This window comes from Ambystoma mexicanum, chromosome 2p, assembly GCF_040938575.1.
Source record: "Ambystoma mexicanum isolate Mex_15411 chromosome 2p, UKY_AmexF1_1, whole genome shotgun sequence".
NCBI lineage: Eukaryota > Metazoa > Chordata > Amphibia > Caudata > Ambystomatidae > Ambystoma > Ambystoma mexicanum.
Window position 1 is genome coordinate 1,056,571,423 of NC_090923.1, and position 13,318 is coordinate 1,056,584,740.

General features: G+C 43.3%; 1 pseudogene; it reads right to left on the reverse strand.

Annotated features, from left to right (window-relative positions):
• Positions 1 to 360: 360 nt before the first annotated feature.
• Positions 361 to 13,318, reverse strand: part of LOC138567839 (solute carrier family 22 member 20-like) — a 386,869-nt pseudogene continuing 373,911 nt past the window's right edge.

Sequence of the window (13,318 nt, forward strand, 5' to 3'; positions counted from 1 at the left end):
TGGTGATCCTCCAAGGTGTTAATTGCTACAGTTCGTATAGAGAGAACTTAATTGAACTACTGTTGGCACTTTTATGTTTAGCTATATCTCTCATTAAGAGAATTTATATCTATATCTTTATGCTGATTAACACATATGGACACTATATGTGCTGAAGGATTAGCTTAAATAGGGGTTAAATGAATGTATTTTGTTTTATTTTTTACTCAGTCTAACTGATCTCGCTTTAATGTATTCTCCTTTCTCTTTTTATATTCTTTATTTTTATACTTGTAATTGTATTTGAATTATGTGTAAAGTCTATATTTAAACTGTCTCACATTATTAAATAAATTAAAAGTATTCACGACTCATCAGGGCCTAAGCGGCCACCATGGAGCGCACACGTGCCTTCATGGAGGCAAATCCCAGGCCGGTCTGCCTATGGTGGAGAGGAGGGACAGGTAAGAGGTTAGCATGTTGAATGGGAAAACTTATTATACCCTCTAGATCGTATAAATATATGTTGGCATAGGCCAAGTCGCTCTGCGAGGAAATCCGCGTTGCAAGGTCCTGACCTTAGATACGTGTAAGACGCCATTTTAGGTTCATCCGCCATTTTAGATTCTCTTTCTAAAGTCACCCTGTGTTCTAAAATGGTGGACAGTATTGTTTTTAATGTAACATGGCCGTCTTGACTTCTGTGTGCAAGTTAATGTGTAAACTGCCTGCAGGCCAAATGTTAGGGTCATGTACTGAGACATTGTCCTTCGTTGACCTGTGTATAAAGGATTACCTGTACCAACAAGACTAATCCATGAACGTACATTGTGCACAATACTGTTTCAGCATCTTAAGTGAGCACTTGTTTTACTATATTGTATAAAGTTATGTGCAGAGGCTCAACGCGAAATCCAAAGACACACTGTTGCTATTGTAACTTGTTTTCGAATATGTAAAGGATAACCCCTAAATGTATAGCTGCATAAATTAGGGAACAAACTCGGCACGAACCCTAGATCCTAGACTTCTTAACCTGCAAGTGGGTTGGACATCATGTTTTGGAGTGTATAAAAGGTGCGACTATTCTGATGTACAGCCCCACTCACTTCCCACACCGAACGGGCTGGTATTCGCTGTGGTGAACTGAGGGCCTGATAGCTATCCGATACTCAGTTTCTTTGAAAACTGTTCAGTTACTTTGAATAAAGATCTGTGTATCTTTATAACCTGCGTTTGGTGTATTTCCTTTTGAAGGTACTCAGCCTCGATATCTTCTTTTGCTTTCACAGATGGCACCCGAATAGGGACACTCAAGATTGATGCCAGCTCGTTGAAGGTTGACGCGGCTATCGGACTGGGATCGGATGGTGACAAAAGGGGCCCCTTTCTGAATGAGAAGTGACACTTCAGCAGCGCTGCACAGCCCGATCCCTGGATGGTGAGCACATGGTCCGAGTTGGCATCTTGACGAGGGTCCACATATCGAGGCGGGCAGATTTGCCGAAATCACCAAACACGAGGTAAAAATTTGTTAGAAAAACTTTGAAATCCAATCGGACCTCCTTAGGCTTGATCAGGTGAGTCGTGACCGATTCTTAAATATCCTGATAATTTGTTTTGGAGCATTGCACACGCGAGTACAATTATTGACCAGGTAACACCAGTATTCTGACATGCCTGGGAAATTGTCTGCCTGCTTTAGGGCATTATTCCGCAGTGACAGACAATCTTTGGAATTTAGCCATCCGGCGCCACAGGAGGGGTCGCCGGCGTGTACTATGCACTGTAAGCATGGCATTGGTAGGATAGTGTTTAATGATATTTGGCACAGACAAACTAGACATGCTTCCGAACTTCAGTGGCCAATCAATGGTAGTTTTGAAATTCCTTGTAGTGAATACTTAGAATCTATATTATTAAAGAAAAAGGCTAGACCCGCAGCATTTGACGTATTACAGAATTGGAAGAAAGAAGCTTTGCAGCAGCTTAAGAGTAGAGAACAACATGCGCGCCGTCATAAGACGAACGCCGAAAAAGCGTTGTTGTATGACCAAGATAAACAGTCTGAGTCCGCTAGAAATATGGATAGGGCTTTCTCACTTGGTATCCAGAATATCTATCCTTCTAAAGACTTTCATGTTTTCGACGAACTTATCGATAAATTGTTAAATGAACGAAGGCCTGGTGCCACTGCGCCACCTCTGTATGTTCCTCTTCCTGCTGCTTTGCCTCTTCCTGCTGTTATTCCTCCTCCTGCTCCTATTGTTCCTCTTGTTGTTCCTCTTCCTTCAGTCGTTGCTCCTCCATTTGTTGCTGCTCCTCCACCTGCTCCTCCGCTCTTTCCTGTTGTACCAGTGATAACACCTCCGTTGAACATGCCTACTCTCTCTCTTCCAAGTGGTCCTGCACCGCTTGTAGTAGATATGGGAGCGTGATCGAGGGTTGTCACTCGCAATACTGTACCTCCAGAGAAGAAACGTGAATTGATTGCATGGGCTAAGTATTGTATGGAGAAGGATGATCAGGCTAATGTTTTGCCACACTTTCTAATATGGACAATTTTCCTGAGAAAAATGTTTTTATTCAGGGATTAGGGATCCATTTGTGTGTAATGAGGGACAGATTAAACAATACAGATCTCCCACAAGGTTTGAGGGATCTGAACACCTTAGCGTTCTCTACAGACACTGTGGAGAAAGTACAAGAGCATGTTGAGAGGGTATTTGAGTGTAGAAAGGAGTTGGAAAGGTTACAGAATGAGGATGAAGATGGGGATAGTAGTTATGTGCAGAAACGGTTCCTTCCTTGTTGCAAATTGATATCTGAGGAAATGCGAATTTGCATGAAGGACGCAATTAGATGGATCTCAGACTCTTCTATAACTCCAGTTGAAGTATATGACACGTATAGTCAGTATATGCCAGCAATGCAGAGGAAAGTGATACAGGTAATGGTAGAATACCTACAGGATGAGTGTGTAAAAAGATTCAAAAGTTAAGGCTCCTGGTTGGGAGCCTATTCTACCCAGGAGGGTTATTAGGGAATGTCGTGTAATGTTGTAAATGTCGAATTGTTTATATGTTTGCCATTTTCATGCGAACCCCCTGACAAATGAAATTTGAATTTGATTTTGTCTTGCACACACAAAATGGTTGTCCTACTGAAAAACCTTTGATTCCGTGTGATGTAAATATTTTCTGTACTTTAGGTCAATGACCTCCCTTTTCTTTTGTTGCTAACTCTGAAACGTCCATTTTATTTTGAACTGTACTAACATTAGATAAAAAATAAGATTGATTCTACAACAGAGCTTGGAAATTTTTATTCTTCTTTGATGCAGAGGGTGATAAAAAAACAGGAGTATACTGTTAGCACCTATTTCTTTTGGACCTATTCAATTGTAATCGTTGTTTCCTGAGTGTGTAAAAAGAAAGATTAGTTGTCCCACAGAGTTATTAAGTATTTACAAGAGAGCTTTTTCATTTGACACTTCTTTGGCTGCTTTAGTGCTCGATTTGGCTCTGTTGCTTCGTAAGCATTCGGAGTTGCCTATTTCTCAGTTGCCTATGAGAGAGGTTCCTCCGACACTTGTCCCAAAAGTTGAGATCCCCGCTGATGCTGTAGTGGGTACAGCTGCTGAGGAAATACTTGCACATTATGTGTCTCAGTTTGTTCACGTCCCGTTCTCAAGACAGGAAGTGAACACCATTAGAAAATCTATTCCCGACATTAGGAAAAACCCAACAGGGTTCTATAAAGAAATAGAGTCTGTTTTGCAATCCTCAATATTCACTTTAAGTGATATTGATTTGTTATTTCCCGTACTCCTGCTCGTAGATTTGTGGAAACAGGTTAGGACTATAGATGACGTACCATGGTTAGGAGATACATGGGCTAACATAATTAGACTTGATGGAGAAAGGCAAGCTGGTGAAAGACCGCCTCAGGTGATACTAAGTTTGCCTGAGAGAATAGTTGCGAAATTGAAAACTATAATTCCTGAGAAGAGAATTATTTCGGACAAGCTTACCGCCTGTGTGCAAGGGAAGTCTGAGGGTGCTACCGAATTCTTTAATCGGTTCGGACAGGTATTCTCAGATTTCAGTGGACAAGATTTAGGCACAGAGTCTGGGAAAATATTATTTGTAGACAAATTTGTGCGTGGATTGCTGCCTGACATCCAGTCGCAAATTATGTCTTCTGAGAGCGCTTGGCAAGCGAAGTCTCAATCAGAAGTACTGCACATGGCTCAGTACTATGAGAATCGTGTCAATAATGAAAAAGAAAGAGTCGAAAAGAGAAAAGGCGATTTAAAGACAAAAGTATTATTACAGCAAATCGTTAGAGGCCCTAGAGGGGGTAATGCGCAAACTAGAGGTCAGTATGTTCCACAAGGAAATGTGCCCTTGGGTCCTGTAAACATTAACCAGTGTGCCTATTTTAGGCAAGAGGGTCATTGGCGTGCACAATGCCCGATCCTCCGACAGAGGTCAAATAACACATTTGGGAATATGGCTAGATGACCCAGAGGTCACCTGGGTGTAGGGGGCCCTAGTAGAGTTCAGTTTTCACATGATTCACAGCAACCTTTTTCACAGGATAATCAGGTACCAAGTGTGGATACTAGAAACATATTTGACCATCCTTCTGCCGCTTACCTCGCTGAAGAACTTCCTTTCGACGATATTCTGTTTCGTTAAGATTGTCCGAAGCAGGGTTTGGAACCTACACCTATTCCCGTTAATCAGAAAGGTCCCTACGTTGAAATGTTAGTGGGAAATAGGAAACATCTATTCTTGATAGATACAGGGGCACAAAAGTGTTCCATCGATCATTCTCGGGTTCCAAACATTCCACTGTCAGGGCAAACCAATGTTTCTGTAGGGTTTTCTGGCACACCAGTTGTCTGTCCGGTTTCTTCGCCGGTACCTGTTTCTTTGGGTCCGTTTACGGACCATTGTCCATTCCTTTTGACTTCGAATTGTGGAGAGAATTTGCTGAGGTTGAATCTGTTGAAAGAATTAAATGCGGTAATTTATTGTTCCTCTGATGGAGTGCGTTTGACGATTTCACCACAGCAACTTTCTGTCTCTCAATTCTTGACTAGACCTTTGCCACCGGAATTTAGTGATGTTCCGGAGTGTTTATGGGCAGTTGACGACAATGATGTCAGCGTTTTGCAAATTGAGCCTGTTAAGATTGTTTTGAAACATGGAGTGAAGCTGCAGCGCATTCCGCAGTATAAGATTTCAGTCGATGGTGAGCAAGCTTTGAAATGCATCGTCTCCAATTTTGTACATCGAGGGGTGATTGAGGAAATTGCAGGTAGTATGTGCAATAGTCCGATTTTGTCTGTGTACAAAAAAGGCGATAATGCGATTCCTTTTCGTTTCATAATTGATTTACGTGCCATCAATAAGATCGTCGCTCCACAATTTCCAATTGTGCCTGATGTGACGATGATACTCACTATGATTCCGGCTTCAGCTACTCATTTTAGTGTTGTGGATCTAAAGAATGCTTTCTTTTGTATTCCTATACACAAGGACAGTAGATATTTGTTCGTGTTCACCTTAGGGGGACGCTCCTTCACATTCACCCGTGCACCACAGGGTTACACGGAAAGTCCTAGCATCTACAGTAGGGCTCTGAAAGAACAACTTGATACCCTTGAGTTGCACTCTACTTGTACACTGCTTCAATATGTTGATGACTTGCTTTTAGCTGCTGACTCAGAAAGTGCTTGTAAGGAGGGCACTGTGTTGTTGCTTATTCACCTGGCTAAACATGGACATAAAGCTTTGCTTGAGAAATTTCAGTATTGTTCCCAGGAGGTCGCCTATTTAGGCTATCTCCTGTCAAAGGAGGGAAGAAGATTGACGCCTGAACGGATAAAACTAATTTCTAGCATGTCTGTCCTAAATACGCAGAAAAAAGTTAGAGACTTAATAGGAATGGCTTCTTACTGTAGACAGTGGATCTCCAATTTGTCATTAACGATTAAGCTGATTTTGGCTCTGACGAAGAAGGGCATTTCTTCGCCATTGCCGTGGAACATGGAGCACCAGTGTGCATTTGATTTGCTCAATACTGCATTGTGCTCGGCACCGGTTTTGGTCACACCAAATTATGAAAAGGCCTTTGTGTTGTTTGTGCATGAATGTGATGGATGTGCTTTGGCTGTGTTAACGCAGGAACATGGAGGGAAGAATAGGCCGTGCGGTTACTTTTCTTCCGCCCTTGATCATGTAGCATGCGCTTTTCCAAGATGCTTGCGAGCTGTCGCTGCTGCTGCTGCGTCTGTAAAACAGAGTGAGGGAATGGTCCTAGGCCATGCTTTAACCCTGATGGTACTTCACTCTGTAGATGTTCTACTGAACAGAACTGAAACGCAACACCTCACTTCCGCACAGTTGACAATAATATGAATTGATCTTGATTGCACCACACATCCAAATGAAGAGGTGTTGTGTTCTTAATCCGGCTGAACTCTTACCTTTCCCACAAGGTACTGCTTGCAGTGACGAAGAGTCACACGATTGTCTTTACACTACCGAACAAGAGACAAAGGGTAGAATTGATCTGAAAGATACTCCTTTGAACAATCCGCAAGGGGAGCTGGTTTGCGATGGCTCCTGCCCCAAACTTCCGGATGGTGCATCCACAGCTGCTTATGGAATCACTATGTTGAGCACGGTCGTGGAAACCAAGAGAATCACGCATAACTCCGCGCAGGCCACAGAGATTATAGCATTGACCCGAGCTTGCGAACTTTCCGAAGGGCTTACTGTGAATATATACACTGACAGTCAGTATGCCTTAGGGGGGGTTCATAACTTTGGGAGACTTTGGTCAGAAAGAGGGTTCTTAACTTCACATGGTACAAAGATCCAGCATGGCTCCCTGATAGTACGGCTACTCTCAGTGCTTGCACTCCCTACTCAGTTAGCTATTGTAAAATGCGCAGCACATCAAAATATTGCAGATGATATAGGAAAAGGGAATGCTTTTGCTGATCAGATAGCTAAACAGACTGCTACTGATCTCTCTTTAGACATATATACTTCAAGGGAAGCCACAAATGCCTGTACTATGGATGAGAGTATCGATTCTGTGAGGGATATCCAAGCTGATGCCACATTGGAAGAGTCTAAAAAGTGGGCTGAGGGCTTGGGGAAACTTGATGATGTTGGGTGTTGGGTTGACAGAGTCGAAGGGAAATGGCTACTTCCTGACGCATACATTATGATGATGGTTGTTATGGCTCATGGTCCCACACATATATGTGCCCGCAAGATTACAAAAATGTTGGAAAATGTATGGGTGAATGACAAAATCTCTAAGGTAGCTGAACGTTTTGTCCAAAACAGCATGATCTGTTTACAGCATAATGTGGGAAAGGGAACGCCAACTCCTAGGGGAAGTTTTGGTCCACCTTCTGTCCCCTTCGAGGTTATACATTTTGATTTTATTGAAATGGAACGATGTAATAACTTGAAATACGTGTTAGTTGTCATTTGTGCTTTTAGCAAATGGGTTAAGGCTTTTCCTGTTAAAGACGCTACAGCCATGACTACTGCAAAGACTATGTTAAAAGATTATTTCCCTACGTTTGGGCTACCAAGAGTCATCTGGTCGGGCAATGGTCCACATTTTCTCGCTGCTGTAATTCAGCAGATATGCGCGGGATTACAGATCGATAAACGGTTCCATTCGGCCAGACACGCCCAGAGTGCCGGACTAGTAGAAAGACACAACGGCATCTTCAAAAACAAGCTTGCTAAGACGTGTGCCGGCACCAAACTAAAATGGCCGGACGCCTTACTGATCCTGTTGTTATCCATGCGTATGACCCCTCAAACTAAGACTGGGCTCTCTCCCTTTGAGGTGGTTATGGGGAGGCCTGCTAATATCTGGAACCTTCCGAAAAGTTGTTCACTGCGAAATGTAGAAAATTTACTTCTTTCAGATTACTGTAGCCAGTTGACTAAAAACTTGTATTTGATTTATCACCAGGTGCGATAGGCTTTACCTGTACGATACCAGGGCCCCGGTCACAGCATACGGCCCGTTGACTGGGTTCTCACAAAAGCATTTGAGCGATCCTCTTGCCTTGCACCTCGGTGGCGGGGCCCCTTCCAAGTCCTGCTGGTCACGCAGACGGTGCTGTGGGTGGCTGGCCGGAAAAATTGGATCCATGCAAAGCACATCAAGAAGATTCCACACCCAGTGCCATACGATACAGAAGAAACAGAACCCCTCATTAGTACAGCAATCAACAACCCCGAAGCAGTAAACAGCATCGAGAGTGCGTCGGAGACTCTCCCTGAGCCCGTGGGGCCTGGGTAAACAGCCATTTTGCCTCCACACTCTCCAACAGTTTTGTTTCCAGAAGCTGTTGTTACAGATCTTGCATCCTTTCTTGTTCTTGATACGTCGCTTCCAACGGGAAGTGACGACATGTTGTTCTCAGATCACTCAGTACCAGGAAGCACGAGGTACGATCTGCGACCTAGGAAATAGACCTACTGCACCGTTTGGCTGTGCGATCGAGGAAAATCAGCAAGGGCTTGCCTTTTTGGCCCGATCTATTGTCTGCACGGGGATTCTGTTGACTAGGGTTTGTGGAAGGACTAAGAAGATGCTCAGCCTGGAGGTCGCCAGCTAAAAACATTGGCGGGTTCGTTTGAAGATTACAATGCCTGCCACGCTACCGCTCGTACAGGACTGATAAGTGAACGTGTGACCAGCTGCGAAAAAGGACAGTCTGTGACATGGACTCCGAAAACGTACTGCTGTTTGTTGATAATGTTAATTGGTTCATAATAGTAATTGTTTTAGGCTTCTGGTATCTAGAAGAAGTACATCCGCTCGAGAATGTGTTACTGACTGAAAATGTACTTACTGTTTCTACTCCTTTCGTGCATCTGCACACTCTATCTCCTAGGGATTCTGAGCATAGACAGAGATATCACAACAACACATTATTACTTATCATGAATGCTACACATGCCATCTTTAATAGGTCCAACTGTTGGGTCTGTTCGCATTTACCACAACATGGGGATAAGGGGCTAGGTTGGTATATTCATCCTTTACCTTTGACAACTGCATGCTATGCTTCTCTTAGAGCACTATTCTTTGGTCGCCGGAACGATAGCATCTCAGGGAACTTTGATGGGACTAATTTGAATCAGTTTGAGAAACGTGTTTTGACTCCTTTGGGATGCTCGCTTTTTGCAAATAGGAGTAAGCTCAACGTTGCTTCTATTAGGCCTTCTGATAGACTGTCTCGTCCTTTCCAATCTTTGATTTCCTTTAAAATGGCTCCTATAGGCAAAAAGGATGCCACGCCTCCTTCTTACACTGTTAACCATAGCCCCAATTTAGTTTCTTTCTGCATACAGAGGAATGGTACTCAGTCAATGGGTGATTTAAAGGTTGCGCCAACGTTGCAAATTTGACTGGGGAAGGGGAAGACAGACCTTTGTATGTAGGCAAACCTGTCTACTTTGTTTGCGGCAATGTAGCATTTCCATGGTTACACAGGGATTGGCAGGGAACTTGTTATTTAGGGATCCTGTTACCCGGAGTATTCATTGCCAGTACTGCAGAGGTTTCAAAGTCTTGTCCACGGCGGGACGAGAATGGTGACACTCCAGCACAAGTAAGTTCTGGGAGACGTAGCAAAATCCTTTGTGCCATTTTGGGGACAAGTAATGAACTCAGAGGATATCAGGAGACTAGCGAGAGTACTGGACAGAACCAACAACCGGACCACTGACATTCTCTATAATATGACTCTAGAACAGAAAGCAATAAGGTTAGTAGCACTTCAGAACCGGGTGGCATTAGATGTCATCCTGACTGAACGTGAGGGGGTATGTAAATTAGTGGGGTCCGCTTGCTGCGTTTTCGTGCCAGATTCCTCCCCAACTATCTTCAAGGCAATACAGAATCTGCATGTCCTAAATTCAGAAGTGCATGTTTCCGCGGGAAACTGGGATCTTAGCGCTTGGTTCTGGGACTTCTTGCGATCTTGGGGTTGGAAGGTACTTTAGGTCTTGCTGATCATTTTGGGAATTCTGTTGTTCCTTTGTTGCTGTATACAGTATCTTCCTGGTATATGTTTGATGCTAGGGGGATGTTGGGCAATGGGTATGTTAGGACGGAAGGTATACGCCCCAGATAAAAACCCCAATGAATATGTTCTGAAAGAAATTCTGGTAACCGATCTAAGGGCGATTGATATCTCCGATGGTGATTCGGGGTGTGTGGACATTGAGACGTGGAATTATTCGTAAAGTGATTAGAAGTAGTTTAGCGCTTGGCATATGCCAAAAGGAGGGTTTTTTCGAACGGTAAAACATATTATACCCTCTAGATCGTATAAATATATGTTGGCGTAGGCCAAGTCGCTCTGCGAGGAAATCCGCGTTGCAAGGTCCTGACCACAGATCCGTGCAAACCACCATTTTAGGTTCATCGGCCATTTTAGATTCTCTCTCTAAAGTCACCCTGTGTTCTGAGATGGTGGACAGTGTCATTTTTAATGTATCATGGCCGTCTTGACCTCTGTGTGCAAGTTAATGTGTAAACTGCCTGCAGGCCAAATGTTAGGGTCATGTACTGAGACCTTGTCCTTCGTTGACCTGTGTATAAATGATTACCTGTACCAACGAGACTAATCCATGAACTTATATCATGCACAATACTGTTTGAGCATCTTATGTGAGCACTTGTTTTACTATATTGTATAAAGTTATGTGCAGAGGCTCAATGCAAAATCCAAAGACACACTGTTGCTATTGTAACTTGTTTTCGAATATGTTAAGGATAACCCCTAAATGTATAGCTGCATAAATTAGGGAATGAACTCAGCACAAACCCTAGATCCTAGACCTATTAACCTGCAAGTGGGTTGGACATCATGTTTTGGAGTGTATAAAAGGTGCAACTATTCTGATGTACAGCCCCACTCACTTCCCACACCGAACGGGCTGGTATTCGCTGTGGTGAACTGAGGGCCTGATAGCTATCTGATACTCTGTTTCTTTGAAAACTGTTCAGTTACTTTGAATAAAGATCTGTGTATCTTTATAACCTGCGTTTGGTGTATTTCCTTTTGAAGCTACTCAGCCTCAGTATCTTATTTTGCTTTCACAAGCAGGGGAAACAGTGCATGACATGATTTAACATGCCTACTCTTCTGTGTTCCAAATGCCGAATCTGCATATAGGAAAACATCGGCTTCTCTACATGCAGCCTCTCTTTGGCTAATTAATTCCGTTTTTCAAATTCAGGATTCTCTTCATCTGTTGCCTGTTTGTACCACTTTGGTCTAAAGATGTCCTGGAGGCAGACAAGCAGCAGATGTATATGTCAAGGGATGCTCTTGTAGTTGAGAGAGGGTGTTTTAAGGCCGACTAACCTCTACTGCAAAGTCTTCACTGCACTGAGGGAGGGACCCTTTTCTGTCACCTCCCAGAAGCACCCTGATTGGCAAAGTGCTTTCTTTCAGTGGGGTGATACACATCTTTCTAATGCACCATGGCAGTGGACTAGATTGGCTAAGGAAATAACCATAGGTAGGTGGACAAATGTTGGTTTCTTTCTGTTCACATGGAGTGCAGATTTATGATCTCACTATGTCAATTTTGGTGAAGTCTATGAGGGATGCTCTTCAGCTTGAAGATACAAGTGTGATTTGGGGGGAATGTAGACCCCGCTCAAACGTTTTTATAGTGTGCAACTAAAGCAGTGCATTCTATTTTGTAATCATCCATTTTGGGTGTTGAACACAAATTTTGTATGCCCTTGTCATACCTTTAAACTCAAAAGCTTTTGGCGGGTGTCACCCACTAGGAATCAGTTTACTCGCCAGCTAAGCCGCTGGCCAGTCCATACACTTCAATGCTTTAACACCCGCCAAAAACGAAATCTTTTGTTTTCACCCACCCTGGAGACTCAAAAGTTTGAGGTCTGACCTTTGGCCTGCAAAGTGCCTGCAGTGGAATCATATGTTCCTTATTCTTGTCAGAAAACTGTAAAATACAATTCATGAAAATATTTCAAATAGGTATTTTTTGTTGAGTTTCTTAAATAAACCCTATAATTTGTTTGGTTACAGTTTTTGCAACATCTTGCTGGAGTCGAGGAAATGTATCAATCCAAGATGGCCACTGTGTTAACACTGAGGAGCAAGACAGTAAGCCCCTGCAACCCCTCTTTTATGTCGGCGGCAAACCCTGAAGGAGGACCAGGAAGGTCATACCTTTTTGTGGGTCTGATGTCACTAGACCCTCTGCAGTGACATGTAAAGCCAAACAAACTACGGTTCTGCTCTTCCCTAAAGCGAGTGATGCACTGGTGTTAAATCTGGAGATTTGCTACCGAGCTAATGCCTCTTTGAAGGAGACAATGATGGTGCACAATCAGTCATTGGTTGTATACTCATCCTTACCGGATCTCCGTTGGGTAGAGCTCCCCGGTGTAAAGATAGCAATATGTGAACGCTGTAGCCAAGCATCCTTTTCCTAAAACGGACAGCACGGTACGCATGATTTGCATCTCTAGGGAAAAAACATAGTCAAAGTACAGTTCAGTGTAAAAGCAAAGACGTGGCAGATTAAGAAGCCTGCAGCATCTGTGCATGGATGCACAGATGAACATCACCGTTTTCTGGGCTTCTATCCCTAGGAGAGAGTCACCAAACTATCCTTGCCAACACTACAGCATTCCCATTAACACAAAGCAACATTAGTTTTTCTGTGAGAGAAATTACAGAGTCACATTAGTTTACACAATAAAATAACCGGCTTTCCATACACACCTACAGAGAGGTTCTCGTGAAACCTTTCTCCACCTTAAGATTGATCAGGCACCTGGTCCCAGGCAAAGGGGTATGGTCCGGATGTTAGGTTTAGTGCATGTAATCCCAGTAGACAGGGAATAATTCCTGGGAGATAAGGCAGCACTTCCAGATGAAATGTCATCATCCACACAAATCAACTTTCCTTGGGTTTCACATAGAAGCCATCAGAAACTGAGAGCCCTTTTGAGCGCACCTTACACTCAGTATGGCTCAGTGGGCCTGAAAGACATCGCACATTCCCATGCAACACCATAATAAGTGGCCACATCTGCCCTGGGCATCAAAAGGGAAACCATGCAGAAAGCAGGGTCTCTGAGAATCCCCAGTCAAACACATGGCAGCCGAATGGAATTTAAAATCCACGCACCACTTGTTAGTGAATTAGTACTTAGAGAGACTCATTACACATACCTATGATGCAAACCCATTGAAAAATAAAAAATAAAATTCTTAAATGGGAAT